Raw genomic sequence first — 20,280 nt, forward strand, 5'->3', positions numbered from 1 at the left:
GTAAACGTCATTTAGGGAGAGAAATAAAATAATTTTGTCGTTCGAGGTATATTCAAAATTACAATTTCACATTGGGTATGGTGGTATACAGGGTTAACTATAAAAGAGTTTTGATAGAACTAATTTCAGAAAAAGACCGAGATTTAAAATTATCCAGAAATTATTTAGAATTTTTAAGTATCCACATATGGTTAATACCAATACGCCAGTAAACAAATAAGAGAGCCGTGGTGTAGGGGTTAGTGCATCTGACTACTAACACAAACGTTCCTGGTTCGATTCCCGTTCCGAGATGAAAATTTCAGGGACTGAATTTTCGGCTCTCCCTTGACACCATTTGCGAGTATGGTCTTGAGGAGACGATGATAGTCCGTCGGAAGGGGGCGATAAATGGCTGACCCTTGTTAGGAGAGAGCCACATCTCTTGTGCGTAACATACACCCTTGAAGATTTCGAAAAGGAGCAGGCTAATGCCGCTGCAAAGCAGCACTTGCACCCGCAAAGTGGGAAGGGATTTAAATAAGTTGCAAAACTTGTTTCCCAATCCATTATAAATAAATATGTTTAAACTAACAGTTTCCAATCAACTCTACTGTAGAGTCGCGTGTTTGACGTCAGAGCGTTATATATGTACCTACATTAAGCACGACCAAACGTAAATATTTAAAAGTCAATGATGTGTACAAACTTGAAGATAACTTAGGATTCGATTTTAAGCTAAATGAAGTAATCAATTTTATTGATCAATTTATTGGTTTATTTTGCTTTAATTTTTTGTATTGATCTCTTCACTTGGGCTAAAATTATGTGTTGTGTCGTGTACTGTTTTCGAACCTGGCAGGTGGCAGGTGCACTCGACTTCCCTCTTAATCGACAAGGAAGGCGAGTTGATATATAGACCACATTTGTCATTTAATTCGTTAACCATTCGTGAAGATTTACGTAAAAGGAATAAGCTGTATTGATTTTTGTCGTTCTTCATAATTACTCTGTTAAAGCTGTCATTCTGACAGAAGTACATCCCTTTTACTGAGAGCAATATACATGTGCGATGTGAGTATGCACGTTTGTAAACAATCATATAAGATATGTTAACGCATCAGGATTCAATAGATTTTAGTTGGAAGTCATATTTATATATCTCTGTCAATAGCAATACAGTGTCAGACCACGGTTTTACTATCGTCATAAAGTCAATCAGGAACATTTTAGATTTTAGACTATTAGAAACTTCGGAGTAAAACGAAATAACAAAGTGAATAACATTCATTATCTTCCGTATAATATAAGCCCATCGTCTTTTAAATATGCAATTGCGTTTTATACTGTAAAATACCAGATTTTTAACTATTCAACCAAGTAATATAAGCCCACTGTGAATAATTAAGCAATCGATGTGCTCCTAATCACAGGAGGAAGTTGCAGAAAGAAGAAGAAGCAAGCAGAAAATCAAGACATTTTCGATACACTTTGCTTAATTTCGAATTCATTGATATAAAGGAGATGCAAGCATTCATTAGGATCAGGTGCAGATGAAGGATTTTTAAAAGGGGAGGGACGCCATAAAAAAGCCAACCCTTGGAGAAATACAATTTCTATGCATGTCTCAAATTTGTATCTCCAAAAAGGGAGAAAAGAATACCTGTTATTTCTTGTATTGTAGCCGAGATATATTACTACCATGTTTCGTATGATCCTCAAATGTGAATTTATCAAAGCTCCAGATGAATTAGATGATTTAAATTTTACTGATAAACATGATGCATGTGAGTTACTCAGGTTATTTCATATGGGATATTTTTGTCAATTATGTACTTGTTAAAGTACCCCTTTTCAAGCACCTTTTACTAGACCTTTCTTAATAAATGGTGAATGTGTCCATGGGACACAGATGATGCTCCCACTTGCATATCATATAAAGTTATATAAAAGTGACGCTACCCAAAGTTGTACTTGATCTGAGTTTTGTGGTAATAAGTATTGTGTATAAGTGTAAGAACATTTGGTGGAGGCAAACTAAAGTAGGAGATTGGAAACCAAAAATACATTTTTTCCATTTGTGAAGGAGGATAACTCTAGAACAGTAAAAGTGACGCAACCAAAAATGCTTCATCTGCAAAAAACTAAAGTTAGAGAACAGAAACGATTAACTGCTCCGCTGAGCGCAGCAGGATACGCCCACAGAGGTCAACTCCTGAACAGTTGGGGCAAAAAAGGACACAATATTCAAGCTTGATACAGGTCTGAATTTGGATTGTAATTAAATATTTGACATATTATAGGTTTCTGAATAAATGTAGTCAAACAACTTGAAATGTTTATATAATATGAATTGAATTTATATTCAATTTAAGATTTCTGAGTAAATCTGTTGTCAGACTCTTGAGAAGGGAAATGGTGTATATGTCAAAGCGACAACCACCCGACCATAGAGCAAACAACAGCCGAAGGCAACCAATGGGTCTTCAATGTAGCGAGAATTCCCGCACCCGTAGGTGTCCTTCAGCTGGCCCCTAAAGTATGCATAATAGTACAGTGATAATGGACGTCATACTAAACTCCGAATTATACACAAGAAACTAAAATTTAAAATCATACAAGACTAACAAAGGCCAGAGGCTCCTGACTTGGGACAGGCGCAAAATTGCGGCGGGGTTAAACATGTTTATGAGATCTCAACCCTCCCCCTATACCTCTAGCCAATGTAGAAAAGTAAAAGAATAACAATACGCACATTAAAATTTAGTTCAAGAGAAGTCCGAGTCTGATGTCAAAAGATGTAACAAAAGAAAACAAATAAAATGACAATAATACATAAATAACAACAGACTACTAGCAGTTAACTGACATGCCAGCTCCAGACCTCAATTAAACTGATTGAAAGATTATGTCTTCATCATATGAATATCAGGTACAATCCCTCCCGTTAGGGGTTTAGTATCATACTATCATAAAATATATGAGAAGAACATAACCCGTGTCATGCCAACAACAATAACTACAATTTATAAACTTCTAAAGGGAGCGTACATCAAAAGATATTAACAATGCATTAAAGTGTCATGAGAACTGCTGAAAGCATTTTTTAGGTTATTTTCCGAAATGTGGAAAATCCCCCTTTTTTATGAATAAAACCACGTAACTTGGAAACCTAAATTCTATTATTATATAAAATCTAGAATTTATAAAACAAGAGGCTCTCAAGAGCCTGAATCGCTCACCTTAATTTTTTTGGTTAAATCTCTCATCAATGATTATTTTGGCTTTTCAATTGATTTAAATGTTCTTTGAATCGTCCTTTTTTCTTCAAAAGCAAAAAAAAAAATCATTTTCTCCTATGTTCTATTTTAGCCATAGGAGCTATGTTTCTTGACATACAAGGAAATAAAATATAAAATTTATACTAGATACTCTGAAAATCATTTAGCCCAAGTTTGGCTGAAATTGATACAGCAGTTTCAAAGGAGATTTTTTTAGTAGTCAACATGATGAACAAATTGTGAAAAAAGTCTTTAAAGGGCGATAACTCCTGAAGGGGTCAAGTGACAATTTTGGTCAAATTGACTTATTTGTAGATCTTACTTTGCTTAACATTTTTGCTATTAACAGTTTATCTGTATCTATAATAATATTCAAGATAATAACCAAAAACTGCAAAAATTCTTTAAAATCATCAATTCAGGGGCATTATACCTGAAAAACCAGTTACCCAATTCGGCTGAAAATTTCAGGACAGGTAGACCTTGACCTAATAAATACTTTAACTTTCTTGTCTTATTTGCTCTAAATGCTGGAGTTTTTGAGATATAAGCCTAAAACTGCATTTTACCCTGTGTTCTATGTTTAGCCATGACGGCCATGTTTTTTGACGAAATAGAAAATAAAACACAAACTTTATTTTATACACCCTACTGATCATTCAGTTGAAGTTTGGTTGAATTTGGTTGAGTAGTTTTAGAGGAGAAGATTTTTTAAAGTTAGCAAATATGATGAACAAATTGTGAAAAATTGTCATTAAAGATTTTTACCCCATGTCAGATTTGCTCTAAATGCTTTCGTTTTTAAGATATAAGCCAAAAACTGCATTTGACCCCTATGTTCTATTTTTAGCAATGGCGACCATGTTTGTTGATAGATCAAAACTTCGGATACAATTTATAAACTAGATACCCTAAGGAACATTCAGTTAAAGTTTGGAAGTATTTGGCCTAGTAGTTTCAGAGGAGAAGATTCTTGAAATAGTTTACGACGACGACAGACGATAGGGAGCTCACGTCAATAGATATAAACAATTCACCAACGTTTTATGCAAATTGGTTAAAGCGTTTTTGAGTTAATGTCCGACATGATATGTTGACGACGGACGGACATAAGAGCAGACGGACAACGGTATACCATAATACGTCCCGTAAATGGGCGTATACAAATTCAGCAATTCTTTCATTTTTAAAGGGGTATAACTCTAAAACCGTTAAAGTGACGCCACAGAAATTCAAACATGATCTGTGTTTTGTGGTAATGAGCATTGTGTATAAGTTTCATAACATTTGGTAGAGGCAAACTAAAGTAAGAGAAGGGAAACCAACTTTGGGACGTACGAACGTACGGATGTACAGATGGACAAGGGCAAAACTTAATGCCCACTCAGCTACGGCGGGGGCATAAAAATGCAATTTTACCTAACATATAAAAAGAGAGATATTCAATCAAAGTTCTATCATTTCACTGTATTTGGTAGGCTTTGTGCTGCTCAGTCTTGGTTTCTATGTTGTGTTTTGTATACTGTTGTTTGACTTTTTGTCATCTTTTTTGGCCATGTCTTTGTCAGATTGTGTCCGACTTTATGAGTTTGAATATGCCTTTGGTATCTTTCACCTATGTATAACTTGAAATCGATCATTTGCAAAGAAATGTTTTGTTTTTTTTTCGTTTTTGATTTCTTATATTTTTAAGGTGAATAACAATATAACACATTGTTGACCGATGTACCCCTATTTTTTACATTTTTACCTTATGTCTGTTTGTTTTGTTCACAAATTTTGTCAATATAATGGAATTGTATGCGTATGTCATACAAGTGAGAGGTTTAGCTAGCTATAAAGCCAGGTTTAATCCACCATTTTCGACATAAGGAAAAACATGTACCAAGTAAGAATATATGACGGTTGTTTTCCATTCGTTTTAATTGCTTGAGCTTTGGATTTTGCCATTTGATAAGGAACTTTCCGATTCGAATTTTCTTTGAGTTCGGTATTGTTGTTATTTTACATTTTACTCTATAGTTTATACGCTGCTTTTTTGTGATAGATTGGTCTGTCAGGTTCAACGTATCGATGTTGCTTTGATAGGTTGGTCTGTCAGGTTCAACGTATCGATTTTGTTGTGATAGGTTGGTCTGTCAGGTTCAACGTATCGATGTGGCTTTGATAGGTTGGCCTGTCAGGTTCAACGTGTCGATGTTGCTGCGCAGCGATGTTAAGGCGATTTACATAAGATATTTTCAGGGGCAGATAACCCCGTAAGGACCTCATTATTTATTCATATATTCATCAATGGCGGAGGCTGCGTCTATCGATGAAAATGTATGAAATCAAATTACATACATGCCTGTTAACTAAAAACGGCTATTAATATGATGTAATTTATTTATCGAAATACAAATATTGTAGGTTTGTGCCTGGATTATTATGAAAACAGTTACAATAGCTGTTTTTCTTGGCGAGATTGTCGGCTTTTGGACCCATCGGATCAACCAATGAGAAGACGATCGACGTCAAATAGATGTTTGCAGTTTCCAGAATGGAAAGAAATTGCAGCGAAAATTATTTTCACTTCTACGTGAAAATCTAGCCAGAAAAGTAAGTGTGAGCCACAAGACATGTATTTATTATGAAACATATGTTGCTTGTTGTGTTTATCATTCGCCCCAGATGGCGAAAAACTGTATACTATTAGATAAAAACGAGTCCAATGAGGGCAAGCATGACATACACGTGGTCAAAACAAAACAAGACCGCAACAAATAGCTGAAATTTAAGTTATCTTTTGAGTCTCGTCAATAAATGAACAAGATATCGAATGAGACAAGTTCCCAGCATTATACCAAGGGCCCATTCTCATCGTTTACCCCGAAATTCGTTTCTAATTTTCGTTTCGCAGGTGTCCTGCCTACCTCAGTACCTGTCATTAATGTCCTGGTTGGGTACATATTGCTCTAATCCAAATAATAATGATATCGTGGAGCTATTAATTTGGAGCACAGGGGTGCATACATACTTGCTCAAAAGGAACCTGAAACACGTAATCTGGAGCTTAACATATGTTGTACCCCTCCCCTAGTCCAAATAATTATGAGGGGGGATAGGACCTTTATCAGGACTCTGGGACCGGGTGTTTTTAGATTGGGATTTGGGGATTGAGCCTTTCAGGATCCGGGAATTCTTTTTTCGAATTTCTGGACCTCCAGATTTTGTATTTTTAAGCCAGGGATTTCGTGTTTTTAAGCTATACATGTATGTATCCCGTTAAACAGAAGGGATGCTATTGTTTCAGAAAAAGGGAGAAGGTTTGGATCCATTAAAACGTTTAATCCCGCTGCAAATGTTTGCACCTGTCCTAAGTCAGGAATCTGATGTACAGTAGTTGTCGTTTGTTTATGTTATATATACGTGTTTCTCGTTTTGTTTATATAGATTAGACCGTTGGTTTTCCCATTTGAATGGTTTTACACTAGTAATTTTGGGGCCCTTTATAGCTTGTTGTTCGGTGTGAGCCAAGGCTCTGTGTTGAGGGCTGTACTTTAAAAGAGGGACGAAAGATACCAAAGGGACAGTCAAACTCGTAAATCTAAAACAAACTGACAACGCCATGGCTAAAAATGAAAAAGACAAACAATAGTACACATGACACAACATAGAAAACTAAAAAATAAACAACACGAACCCCACCAAAAACTAGGGGTGATCTCAGGTGCTCCGGAAGGGTAAGCAGATCCTGCTCCACATGCGGCACCGGTCGTGTTGCTTATGTGATTACAAATCCAGTAAATAGTCTAATTCGGTAGGTCAAATTCATGAAAGAGAAGGGAATTGTAGTTACGACGTAAGGAACATATCCGATATCATTTGTGAAACGGTTATTCCATAACGGTCAACCAACTCGTGATGGCGTCCGTAAAATTTACGAAGGGATGATTTCAACTTCACCATTATAATGGTTTACTTTTTAAATTGTTATTTGGATGGAGAGTTGTCTCATTGGCACTTACACCACATCTTCCTATATCAAGTTATAAAATTTTCTTGGGGAGCCTGCTTGCAAGAAAGTTGTTTAAATTCTAAACAGAGAAAGATATTTCTGTGTAGGAACCTGTAGATTAAGGGCGTCTCATATTCTTATTGCTCTGAAAGTAAGTCTACCATAAGCCGCTGAGACAAAATAAAATACAACACGAAAGTGTGCATTTGTAACAGTTATACAAACCAGGCATTAGGAACACAGATACCCCCCCCCCCCTTTTTTTTTGTCCAGGTTTAGGAACCCCCCTTTTTAAAATAACTGGATCTGCCCCTGCCCATTGGTGACATTTTCCATTTCCATTCTCACATTTCTATTACATATAATTTATATCTTGTTTTTGAGTAGTACATGTATAGGGACATTATTCGTAATAAAGGGTCGAAATTATTGCGTTTTTCAAATAATGACTTTAAACTGTTTATTTTTTCATAAAGCTGTGGTTGGTTCATGTTTTCTTTTTGATCAAATGACCGATTTAAGGTAACATAAAAAAAAATTGACAAATTTACAGTAAAATATGAAAAAAATATCAATAAGGTAACATCCGAATGAATATCTAAAAAGTGGTTAAATTGAATAAAAAATCTTGAAATATTTTGATAAAGCTGTGGTTGGTTCAAGTTTTCTTCTTGATCAAATGACCGATTTCAGGTAACATAAAATAAGTTTTATTATAATAAAAACATTTTTGGCAGTAAACTGTTTATTTTTTCATAAAGCTGTGGTTGGTTCATGTTTTCTTTTTGATCAAATGACCGATTTAAGGTAACATAAAAAAAAATTGACAAATTTACAGTAAAATATGAAAAAAATATCAATAAGGTAACATCCAAATGAATATCCAAAATGTGGTTACATTGAATTAAAAATTTTGATATCTTTTGATAAAGCTGTGGTTGGTTCATGTTTTCTTTTTGATCAAATGACCAATTTAAGGTAACATAAAAAAAATATAAAAAAATGACAAATTTACAGTAAAATAGGAAAAAAATATCAATAAGGTAACATCCGAATGAATATCTGAAAAGTGGTTAAATTGAATGAAAAATGTTGAAATGTTTTGATAAAGCTGTGGTTGGTTCAAGTTTTCTTTTTGATCAAATGACTGATTTAAGGTAACATCAAAAAGATTGACAAATTTACAGCAAAATATGAAAAAAATATCAATAAGGTAACATCCGAATGCATATCAAAATGTGGTTACATTGAATTAAAAATGTTGATATTTTTTGATAAAGCTGTGGTTGGTTCATGTTTTCTTCTTGATCAAATGAACGATTTAAGGTACCATAAAAAAATTATCAAAAAATTGACAAATTTACAGTAAAATATGAAAAAAATTGACAAATTTAAAGTAAAATATGAAAAAAATATCAAAAAGGTAACATCCGAATGAATATCCAAAAAGTGCTTAGATTGAATGAAAAATCTTGAAATATTTTGATAAATCTGTGGTTAGTTCAAGTTTTCTTCTTGATCAAATGACTGATATACGGCAACATCAAAAAAATTATCAAAAAAATGACAAGTTTACAGTAAAATATGAAAAAAATATCAATAAGGTAACTTCCGAATGAATATCTAAAAAGTGGTTAAATTGAATGAAAAATGTTGAAATGTTTTGATAAAGCTGTGGTTGGTTTAAGTTTGCTTTTTGATCGAATGACTGATTTAAGGTAACATCAAAAAGATTGACCAATTTTCAGTAAAATATGAAAAAAATATCAATGAGGTAACATCCGAATGAATATCCAAAATGTGGTTACATTGAATTAAGAATTTTCATATTTTTTGATAAAGCTGTGGTTGGTTCATGTTTTTTTCTTGATCAAATGACCAATTTAAGGTAACATAAAGAAAATTGACAAATTTACAGTAAAATATGAAAAAAATATCAATAAGGTAAAATCCGAATGAATATCCAAAATGTGGTTACATTGAATTAAAATTTTTGATTTTTTTTTGATAAAGCTGTGGTTGGTTCATGTTTTCTTTTTGATCAAATGACCAATTTAAGGTAACATAAAAAAAATTATCAAAAAATGACAAATTTACAGTAAAATATGAAAAAATATCAATAAGGTAACATCCGAATGAATATCCAAAATGTGGTTACATTGAATTAAAAATTTTGACATTTTTTGATAAAGATGTGGTTGGTTCAAGTTTTCTTTTTGATCAAATGACTGATTTAAGGTAACATCAAAAAGATTGACCAATTTTCAGTAAAATTTAAAAAATATCAATAAGGTAACAACCGAATGAATATCCAAAATGTGGTAACATTGAATTAAAAAATTTGATATTTTTTGATAAAGCTATGGTTGGTTCATGTTTTCTTCTTGATCAAAATGACCGATTTAAGGTAACATAAAAAAAATTATCAAAAAATGACAAATTTACAGTAAAATATGAAAAAAATATCAATAAGGTAACATCCGAATGAATATCCAAAATGTGGTTACATTGAAGTAAAAATTTTGACATTTTTTGATAAAGATGTGGTTGGTTCAAGTTTTCTTTTTGATCAAATGACTGATTTAAGGTAACATCAAAAAGATTGACCAATTTTCAGTAAAATTTAAAAAATATCAATAAGGTAACAACCGAATGAATATCCAAAATGTGGTAACATTGAATTAAAAATTTTGATATTTTTTGATAAAGCTATGGTTGGTTCATGTTTTCTTCTTGATCAAAATGACCGATTTAAGGTAACATAAAAAAATTTATCAAAAAATGACAAATTTACAGTAAAATATGAAAAAAATATCAATAAGGTAACATCCGAATGAATATCCAAAATGTGGGTACATTGAATTAAAAATTTTGATATTTTTTGATAAAGCTGTCGTTGGTTCATGTTTTCTTTTTGATCAAATGACCGATTTAAGGTAACACAAAAAAAATTATCAAAAAATGACAAATTTACAGTAAAATATTAAAAAAATATCAATAAGGTAACATCCGAATGAATATCTGAAAAGTGGTTAAATTGAATGAAAAATGTTGAAATGTTTTGATAAAGCTGTGGTTGGTTCAAGTTTTCTTTTTGATCAAATGACTGATTTAAGGTAACATCAAAAAGATTGACAAATTTACAGTAAAATATGAAAAAATATCAATAAGGTAACATCCGAATGAATATCTAAAAAGTGGTTAAATTGAATGAAAAATGATGAAATGTTTTGAAAAAGCTGTGGTTGGTTCAAGTTTTCTTCTTGATCAAATGACCGATTTCAGGTAACATTAAAAAATTATCAAAAAAATTGACAAATTTACAGTAAAATACGAAAAAAAATTATCAAAAAGGTAACATCCGAATGAATATCCAAAAAGTGGTTAAATTGAATTTAAAATCTTGAAATATTTTAAGAAAGCTGTGGTTAGTTCAAGTTTTCTTCTTGATCAAATGACCGATTTAAGGCAACATCAAAAAAATTATCAAAAAAATTGACAAATTTAAAGTAAAATATGAAAAAAAATATCAATAAGGTAACATCCGAATGAATATCCAAAATGTGGTTACATTGAATTAAATATTTTGATATTTTTTGATAAAGCTGTGGTTTGTTCATGTTTTCTTTTTGATCAAATGACCAATTTAAGGTAACATAAAAAAAAATTATCAAAAAATGACAAATTTATAGTAAAATATGAAAAAAAAATATCAATAAGGTAACATCCGAATGAATATCCAAAATGTGGTTACATTGAATTAAAAATTTTGATATTTTTTGATAAAGCTGTCGTTGGTTCATGTTTTCGTTTTGATCAAATGACCGATTTAAGGTAACACAATAAAAATTATCAAAAAATGACAAATTTACAGTAAAATATGAAAAAAATATCAATAAGGTAACATCCGAATGAATATCTGAAAAGTGGTTAAATTGAATGAAAAATGTTGAAATGTTTTGATAAAGCTGTGGTTGGTTCATGTTTTCTTCTTGATCAAATGACCGATTTAAGGTAACATCAAAAAAATTATCAAAAAAATTGACAAATTTACAGTAAAATATGAAAAAAATATCAATAAGGTAACATCCGAATGAATATCCAAAATGTGGTTACATTGAATTAAAAATTTGGATATTTTTTTATAAAGCTGTGGTTGGTTCATGTTTTCTTCTTGATCAAATGACCGATTTAAGGTAACATTAAAGAAATTATCAAAAAAATTGACAAATTTACAGTAAAATATGAACAAAAATATCAATAAGGTAACATCTTAATGAATATCCAAAAAGTGGCTACATTGAATGAAAAATGTTGTCATTTTTTGATAAAGCTATGATTGGTTTATGTTTTCTTCTTGATCAAATTACCGATTGAAGGTAACATAACAAAAATTATCAAAAAAGTTGACAAATTTATAGATTACCTTAGCCGTAATTGGCACAACTTTTTTGAATTTTGGATCCTCAATGCTCTTCAACTTTTTACTTGTTTGGCTTTATAAATATTTTGATTTGAGCGTCACTGATGAGTCTTATGTAGACGAAACGCGCGTCTGGCGTACTAAATTATAATCCTGGTACCTTTGATACCTTTTACAGTAAAATATGAAAAAATTATCAATAAGGTAACATCCGAATGAATATCCAAAAAGTGGTTAAATTGAATAAAAAATCTTGAAATATTTTGATAAAGCTATGGTTGGTTCAAGTTTTCTCCTTGATCAAATGACCGATTTAAGTTAACATAAAAAATTGACAAATTTACAGTAAAATATGAAAAAAATATCAATAAGGTAACATCCGAATGAATATCTAAAAAGTGGTTAAATTGAATAAAAAATCTTGAAATATTTTGATAAAGCTGTGGTTGGTTCAAGTTTTCTTCTTGATCAAATGACCGATTTCAGGTAACATAAAATAAGTTTTATTATAATAAAAACATTTTTGGCAGTAAATTCTTATACACTAAATTTTAGCTTTATGGGCTACTGTTTCAACTTGTGTAGGTTTTATTTCTTATCAATGGTGTAATAAGAAACCGAAAATTTCCATGGTCTTTGTCTAGGAATTATGCAAGTTTTCGATTACAGGCAGTCAAGGTCAGCATGGTCATGGCATGATCAGGGTCAATACTAATTATCATTGGCCACAAATATTTTAATTGACCAATGAGGTTAAAGTGCATGCTAACTTTCAACAAGCGTCAAGTTGCGCCCGCATTATCGCAATTGCACTGAATGCTACTAGACGCTATTTTTGTTTTGCCAGAAAAGTAAAGATTTTCAATTTTCAAGTTTGTTCCTGAAAGAGGCTTTATTCAATTTTGAATTGCTATGGTCTTCGCTTAAGTGCGATGGTCCAAGAAAGTATCATGTCATGCTCTTGAAAGGTTTCTTGTACGATATGGGACAGAAAGCCGCAGGACAAGTATTACCCCGGTATCCATTAGATTCACTTGACAGAAGAAACGTATGTCATTGTACCATAAGTGTCAACTATTTTTCTACGTCACACAGGTATTGAAAAATATATTTGTTGTTTATAGTGTGAAGATGTAACAGCCAATATGTTCCGTCGGTTACTTTGTTCCAGTGGAACTGAAACTTTTCAACTAATTAATTCGTTCAGATGGAACTTTTTAACTAGTTGTTTTATTCCAAGTACAGCTGAAAAGTCCCAGTTGAATAGATATTGCTGAATACAACTAGGTATACAAATTAAAGTTGCATTTCATAGCTCACTTAAAACCAAATAAGTAGCATAATTTTTTTATGTATGTTCTTGTTTATAGTGTTTGAAATTTCATCTAGTACCTGAATTATGTCAGTTCTCTTTATCTTAAAATAAAGGTCAACATATTCTTCGTCAGAAGTTGGTTTACTCTCACTGATGAGCCCCAGCATTTGGTCTCTGTACATCCGAAAAGGCGATAGTAATGCATATTCCTGGGAAAAAAACCCATATGACTTGTTTTTGTAATTCCGTAAAATTGTGGGAAACCAATAGTTCCATGACTCCACAAAGAAGATGTAGATGGATCAATATATATTAGCTTTTCAAAAATCTTTTCTGACTTCGGTGAGATATGAGATATCATCATTCAAATTAACATTCTTAGTGGCGGATCAAGAGGTACGATGGTTACGCTAGAAATGCTATGGTCTTCGCTTAAGTGCGATGGTCCAAGAAAGTATATACGTACTAAACGTACTGTGGATTATGACGTGAACATTCTTTTATACAAACAAAAAATGAACATACCGACGAATAAATGTAGAATATTTTAATAACAAATTTAAATCCAGTCAATCTAACATAAATTTGACCCTAACTCGAAAGTAAATACGACAATATATTTTTAAGTTTTAATCTTTAGCATTATACCCCAAATATACACAGAAAAAAAGTCCAATAAAATCTAACTTGAGGGAGGCTTAAAAAAAATCACCATTTAAAATTCCTTTGGAGATTTGCATTGAAAAGGAAGATAACTCTTACAAAAAAGGCAGAGATATTAATAAAAATTGATGCAAATTTTTACCGCTTCTATTCATCAGAATGTATTGATTTTTGATTTTTTAACGGTCGTTAGAGTATAACAAACAATTTTAAAGTTGTTTTCATATCTTATACCAAGCTATAATTTAGATTTCGTAATTCATTTGTTGACCAATTATTGAATTTTTCAACTTGTCAAGGTAAAGAATCTCAAATTAAAAAAAATAATTAAGCATGTATTCTTTTTTTTTTTTTTTGGTTAAAATCTTCTTTAGATAAGTAAGTTCCTGAAAAAAATATATAATACATATATTAACAATACCAAATTTTCACACTATTTTTTTCCAAATGGTCCAGAAGCTTCAAATATGCAATTTCGTTAATGAAAAATGCACGAAAAAAATAAAACTAACCGTAACACTTCGGTTTTGTACATTTCATGAGAAGATTATATAATTTAGTCTTAATACAAACTGTTAACCCGATGTAAGTATATTACATTACATAAATTTCAAGAAAAATAACAATAAAACTGACCAAAAAAAAAGACTCATTTAAGTAAGTTATCTACCCTTCCAATGTTAATTTCCATAGGAAATTAAAAATGCTGATTGTGAATTTTCCTCACGTTAGATTTAATGGGACTTTTTTCTGTGAATATAAAGGGCATACTGTTATAGAGAAGAACTAAAACATTTTCTGTTACAATAAGTTTGGGGTTAAATCTTAGTTAGACTTGACTAAATGTTTTTCTTCGGGTGCTGGAAGAAGGACTTGTGTCCTACAGTGTAGCGTGTATATTCAGCATTTAAAATCACCAATTTAAATTTGTCTTAAAAGTATTTGACTGTAATCATGGTAATATACTGTAGATTATTAGCACTGGTATATTAAAATAGCTTATCAACATTGATTTTAATTGAATGTTCATTAAACTAGACTATTACTGCTTGGTATACATTCCGATTTCCAATCGAATCTTCTTTGCATATGTTCGTCATTATTGCAGCAGGAATATGCAAAAATGTTCTTCCATTGTCTTGTTGATCTTCACAAAGTAGGCATCAATAACCTTAATAAATAAAATAATTTAAATATATAAGCACTGAAATTACAGCTTTTCAGCTATGTTCATATAAGGACACGAATTTTTATTTATTTTGAGTTTATTTTGTAGATTTTTCCTTATAACTATTAACTTGCAGAACATTAAATCAAGACTGAATTGTTTGCGTTATCAAGGCACGCGTCACTTCTACATAAATAATATCGTATTGAACTGAAGTCTTCGTTACATTACCAAAAAAAAGCTTGCATACAGCTGAAATTTCTAGTATTTTTAAAGTCGGGTAAGTAAGAATAACGATTTCCACCATAATGAATGTTCTGTTCTGATATTAGGAAACCTGATAAGCGTATGATTTCCTTCAGTATGCCGAAGGGAATTCGACCCAGCTACACAGTATTTTCTCCTATGTATTGTATGATACCATCTCAATGCTGCATCTGTAGGATCGCATCTTATAAAAGCTTTACGTACTTTGCCCTCTTAGAATACATGGCCAAGACTTCTTAAACGAGCCTGGACATATCTTTATCCCATGAATGGGTTTGGCGAAATTAATAAATCTAACTCTTCATCCGAAAGTACAGTGAAGGTGTCATATATTGATAATGTAAGGAACAAACAAATATTCCGCTCTAATTAACTAATTATCTTGACATTGGTTATTATTTTTAGTAATCAATAGAAAACTGACGTATGACTGCGGATTTTTTTCATTGGGGACTTAAATGGGATCACTTAGTGTCTTGCATTATATTCCGATGTGATTTCATATTAAATAGTTCTGAAATTTCTCTCTTTACACAAGGCATAGGATTTAACGTCTCCATTCTGACCGGACATGACTGCGAACTTGTTACATCCCGCACAACCAATCGGTCGTCCCACTTCGGCAAGCGTTATACTGCCAGTTTTGAGAAGACCGAGTGACCATAATTCGTTTCCCCAGTCACCCTTTGGGGCAATTATATTTATAAGACATGTTTCTGTTACAAATTCATCATATGTCTTTTTCTTTAACCAATTTCAGATTCGTCTTCACTTTATCATCGGACACCTCTGCAGTTGTTACATTGAACTCATCACATTCTGTTCTGGAATTTGTCAAGTAAATGTTTTCATATTATAACACATTCAGAAATAAAAGCAAGGTTTTTATTATTAATATGAACAATGCGACTGGATGAAAAACATTCAACAGTCCTGCCTACCAAATATTAAAAGTCAGAAGAGGTAAATCTCCTTACATACCAGATGTAAATACACTCATCATAGATACCAGGACTATATTTTGTATATACGCCAGACACGCTTTTCGTCTACAATGACTCATCAGTGAAGCTTGAATCCAAAAAAGTTAAAAAGGCTAAATAAAGTACGAAGTTGAGCATTTAGGACAAAAAATCCTAATAGTTTAGCCAAATCCAGCTCAGGTAATCTATGCCTGAGGTAGAAAAACCTTAGAATTTAAAAAAAAATCAAAATTTTGTAAACCGTTAATTTATAAATATTACCATATCATAAACATTTATAACTTCGAGTTCAACATGAAGTAGTTTAAGACAGGTTGTTAAATAAGTGGAATAACTATCAGCTACATCTCTTGCATACAATCCAAGGCGAAGTCTCATCATCACAGCTATAAACTGTTCAAAGGGCTGAAGTCTGGAAGTCGACATCCTAACTCTATCCTTACTTGGTGTTTTTCCGTCTCCCTTCAATTATTGCGTTCTTGAAATCTTTGTACATAGTTGACTGAAACACAAACAAATAATTCTAGCCTTTTCATATATATTTACCTACGATTATCATTTTGCAAATTTTCTTTATATAAATAGAGAGTTAAGTCATCATTTATTTGAATAACATCTATTCGGTGTACCTTTAATTGTTAATCAAATACTGCATTGAAAACTCTCATTTGACGAAACTTCATTTCAGTTGACTGTTTGGTAACTCCAGAACTTTAAAACAAAATCTACTAACATATATACTCAACACTTCTATGTCTTTTTTATGGAAACATCCATCTTAATGTGGGTTATCTCTGCAAATTGTATGGCCTCGCGTAAAGCCAAGCGAGAAATTATAGTCAACATTATCGCATCTCTGTCTATATCAGGTATTTTGATGTGCTGTATAGAGCCAAGTACAGCATCTAAATCACTCATTAATCGGTCTCTGTAATTATTTCCCCGTCTTTAGTATGCCAATATGCCATTATAAAGGAGGAATGCTTGTGTCTGGAATCCCATGATCCATATATTTCATTGCCTAAACTAACAACTGTGCATTTTCTACAAGATTCTGGATTTCATCATCCGACATATCTGAATACATGACTCTGTAGGTACGAGACATAATACAGTTTTCGTCATGCGTTTGACAGTGTCGTGATTCTTTTGAGTATTAATATGCACCAATGCGGGACCAATCCTGGATACAAATAGGGGCACTTCGCTTTGCTAAATAAAGAAGATGTCTGACCTCTTCATCAGCTATGGCTGCTACTACTCCAAGAGTATCCATCTCCATCTGTTGAAAGTGCTTTAATAAATTACTTTCGTATTTTGCTGGTAGTTGTGCAGAATTTACAAATGAATCCCGAGTAAAACGTCTCATCCACTGCAATTCAATCGATGGATTGTATTTCGGCAGTGATCCAAGGTGACCATTATATCTTTCGAAGCTAAAACGCCAAGAGGAATACACAGGACCATAATCGTTTAAACAATCGCTCAAATGAAAGTGCAAATGCATGTTTGGGGTAACTCTTTTCTGGCCATACTTAGCTTCAAAGTCTTTGCAAAACTGAAGGATGCTATCCTCATATTGCCTTATATCAGCCTCTGTAACATAATAGAAGCGATTGTATGACTTGCAAGTACAAATTTCTCCAACTATTCAAATCTCTATTAAGTAACACATCTTTCAATGAAAATATGGAAAAAACGTTTGTCCAGTTCTTTCATTGCTCTGCAGTAAATCACCCGAAAGAGGACGATATTTTACGAGGTATGGCACTGATTCACAGATTTTGCTAGCAGCGTTCAGAGGATAACTCAGTTTTTGTCACACGTCCTCTGTCTCGTGTATCACCAGAATTTACGCAGCTTATTCAAAGATTACACATGAAATATTACATAATGCTTAATGCTTAGGGGAAACGGTTGAAATCAGAGGACAATCGGAGAGCAAACTATCAGATCGTGCCCTAAAAGCCGAAGGGATCAGAATAGATGTTTTCTTAAGGGCATACTATACAGTTTTGAAAAGAAAGTTTCTGTATTTTGATTTCAATACCATCAATTATTGCCAAAGTACAAGGAAAATTCTTTTTATAATTGCCAGGCATATTTTTAATAGTTATATCACGTGGCGGCCAAATACATACTGCTCCAAACCTAAAGTACACGAAATTTATCCAGTCACTAAAAAGTGAACTACAGTCTTGTGTAGATATTTGAAATCTATATCCCAATTCTGTAAAGTCCAAATTATTTCTCAATTTACATAATGTAAAAAAAACTGGTCCTTGATTTTTATTTTTATCTTCATATTCTTTTACATTTTTAAGTGAGAATTTGAAAACTGCATTAAATTCAGAATTGTTAAAGCCACAGTAATATCTCAGCATTTTATCATCTTTGATAAAGTTTTCGGCTGAAAAGATTGACCTTTCCCTCTGTTGAACCTGATAAACTTTATGGGATTTCCTGGATGCATTATGTATGTTAATGTAAGCTTTTCATAATCTAATATTTTTCTTGCAAGGTCTCTCTCCAAAATCTCCTCATGCACTGGAAGAGACAAAATATCAATTGGGTCAGCCCCTGAAATAAAAAAAATATCATTAAATTCTTGTGACTTTAAAATATGTTTGTTAAAGAAAAAAAAGTTGAAATATGATTTTTTTTTAGTTTCACACTAATCAGAAAATAATTTAATTTTGGATGTAACATGTCTTCTGATTTGATTAAGTTTTTTTGTCTATCAGTTCATAGACATAATTTATTTATGTGAACATGATGGCATCAACTTTATTTCATGGTTTACTCTAGTATTAAATAGAATTTAGAATTAAGTTATGAGAAAAAACTGATAAATGTTATCTGTCTATTCGTAAAAAACATTAAAAAATGTGGTGCAAACTTAAAAATAAAAAATTCAGTGTGCACCGTTTTTTTTATGTTATTTTTTCATAGACAGAAAAATTATTGCAGTTATTTCCTTAAATATTAAAATTATTAAATTTTAACAATCCCCTTTCTTTTTAGGCAGATTTTTATTCAGAGAGAAAGATAGTTTCAATGGAAACTGTTTGTGGAGATTTAGTTTTTCCGAAAGAAAATGGGCAATCTGTTTTATCAGAAAAATACCACACTTTGATAAACACCATTTCAAATGATGAAGTAAAAATTATAAAAGAACAGACCAGAGAACAATCTGAATGTGAAAATTGTTTCAAGGAAAGAGAAAAGAGAATAACAGCATCAAACTTTCATAGAATTGTGAAAAGAAAAGCTGCAATAAATGACAAGTTCATTCTTTCCATAATGAAGCCAAAGCCTTTCACTAGTAAAGCAACATCATATGGAAGAAACAATGAAATAAAAGCAAGAAACTTATACGTTCAAACTGCTGGCCATCATGTTCATGATTGTGGGTTTGTAGTTAAACCGAGGTACCCTTTTATTGGTGCTACCTCAGATGCCAAAATATGTGACAATGATGTAACTGGAATAAATGTCCATTTAGCCAAAGATATAACCTAATCACTGACGTAATGCAGGGTGCAGACTTTTGTTTAGAGTTGTCTGAAAATGGACCGAGATTAAAAATCAATCATGATTATTTTATTCAGGTACAAGGTCAATTACTTGGAACGGGTTCTCAATTTTGTGATTTTGTAGTTTATACAAAGAAGGACATCCATATTGAAAGAATTTATCCAGACAAAGCTGTAATGCAAAACATTCTTAATAAGCTTGCAGACTTTTATTTTGATCATGTACATTTATAATTTGATTCAGTGTGTAAGAAGTTTCTTGTAGGTTAATTCAGTTCATGTTTGACAACAAAAAAATCATTTATTAGAATATTTGTCTCATATCACATTCTTATTTATATATTACAATGTATAAAGTGAAATAAAAAAAATGTACAACTTATAAATCAGAAAATAAATCAGAAAAGCATTACTTTAGGATCAAAATATAAGCTGAAAAATTATATAGGTTAAAGAACTCCTTATCAAGATATTTGATGTTAAGAAAATGGCAGGGAAAGGATTTCTCTGACTTTTACCTTATATATTTGGCATTTGTATTATTTGGGTCACAAATTGTAAGAAAAGAAATCTTCAGTTTGCTTAGATTTTGTAAATGATCATTAAAATATTTCTATGAAAAGAAAAATGGGTGTCTTGGGCAAAATATTTAACCCTGTGTCTAAGGG

This window comes from Mytilus edulis, chromosome 11 (assembly GCF_963676685.1).
Source record: "Mytilus edulis chromosome 11, xbMytEdul2.2, whole genome shotgun sequence".
NCBI lineage: Eukaryota > Metazoa > Mollusca > Bivalvia > Mytilida > Mytilidae > Mytilus > Mytilus edulis.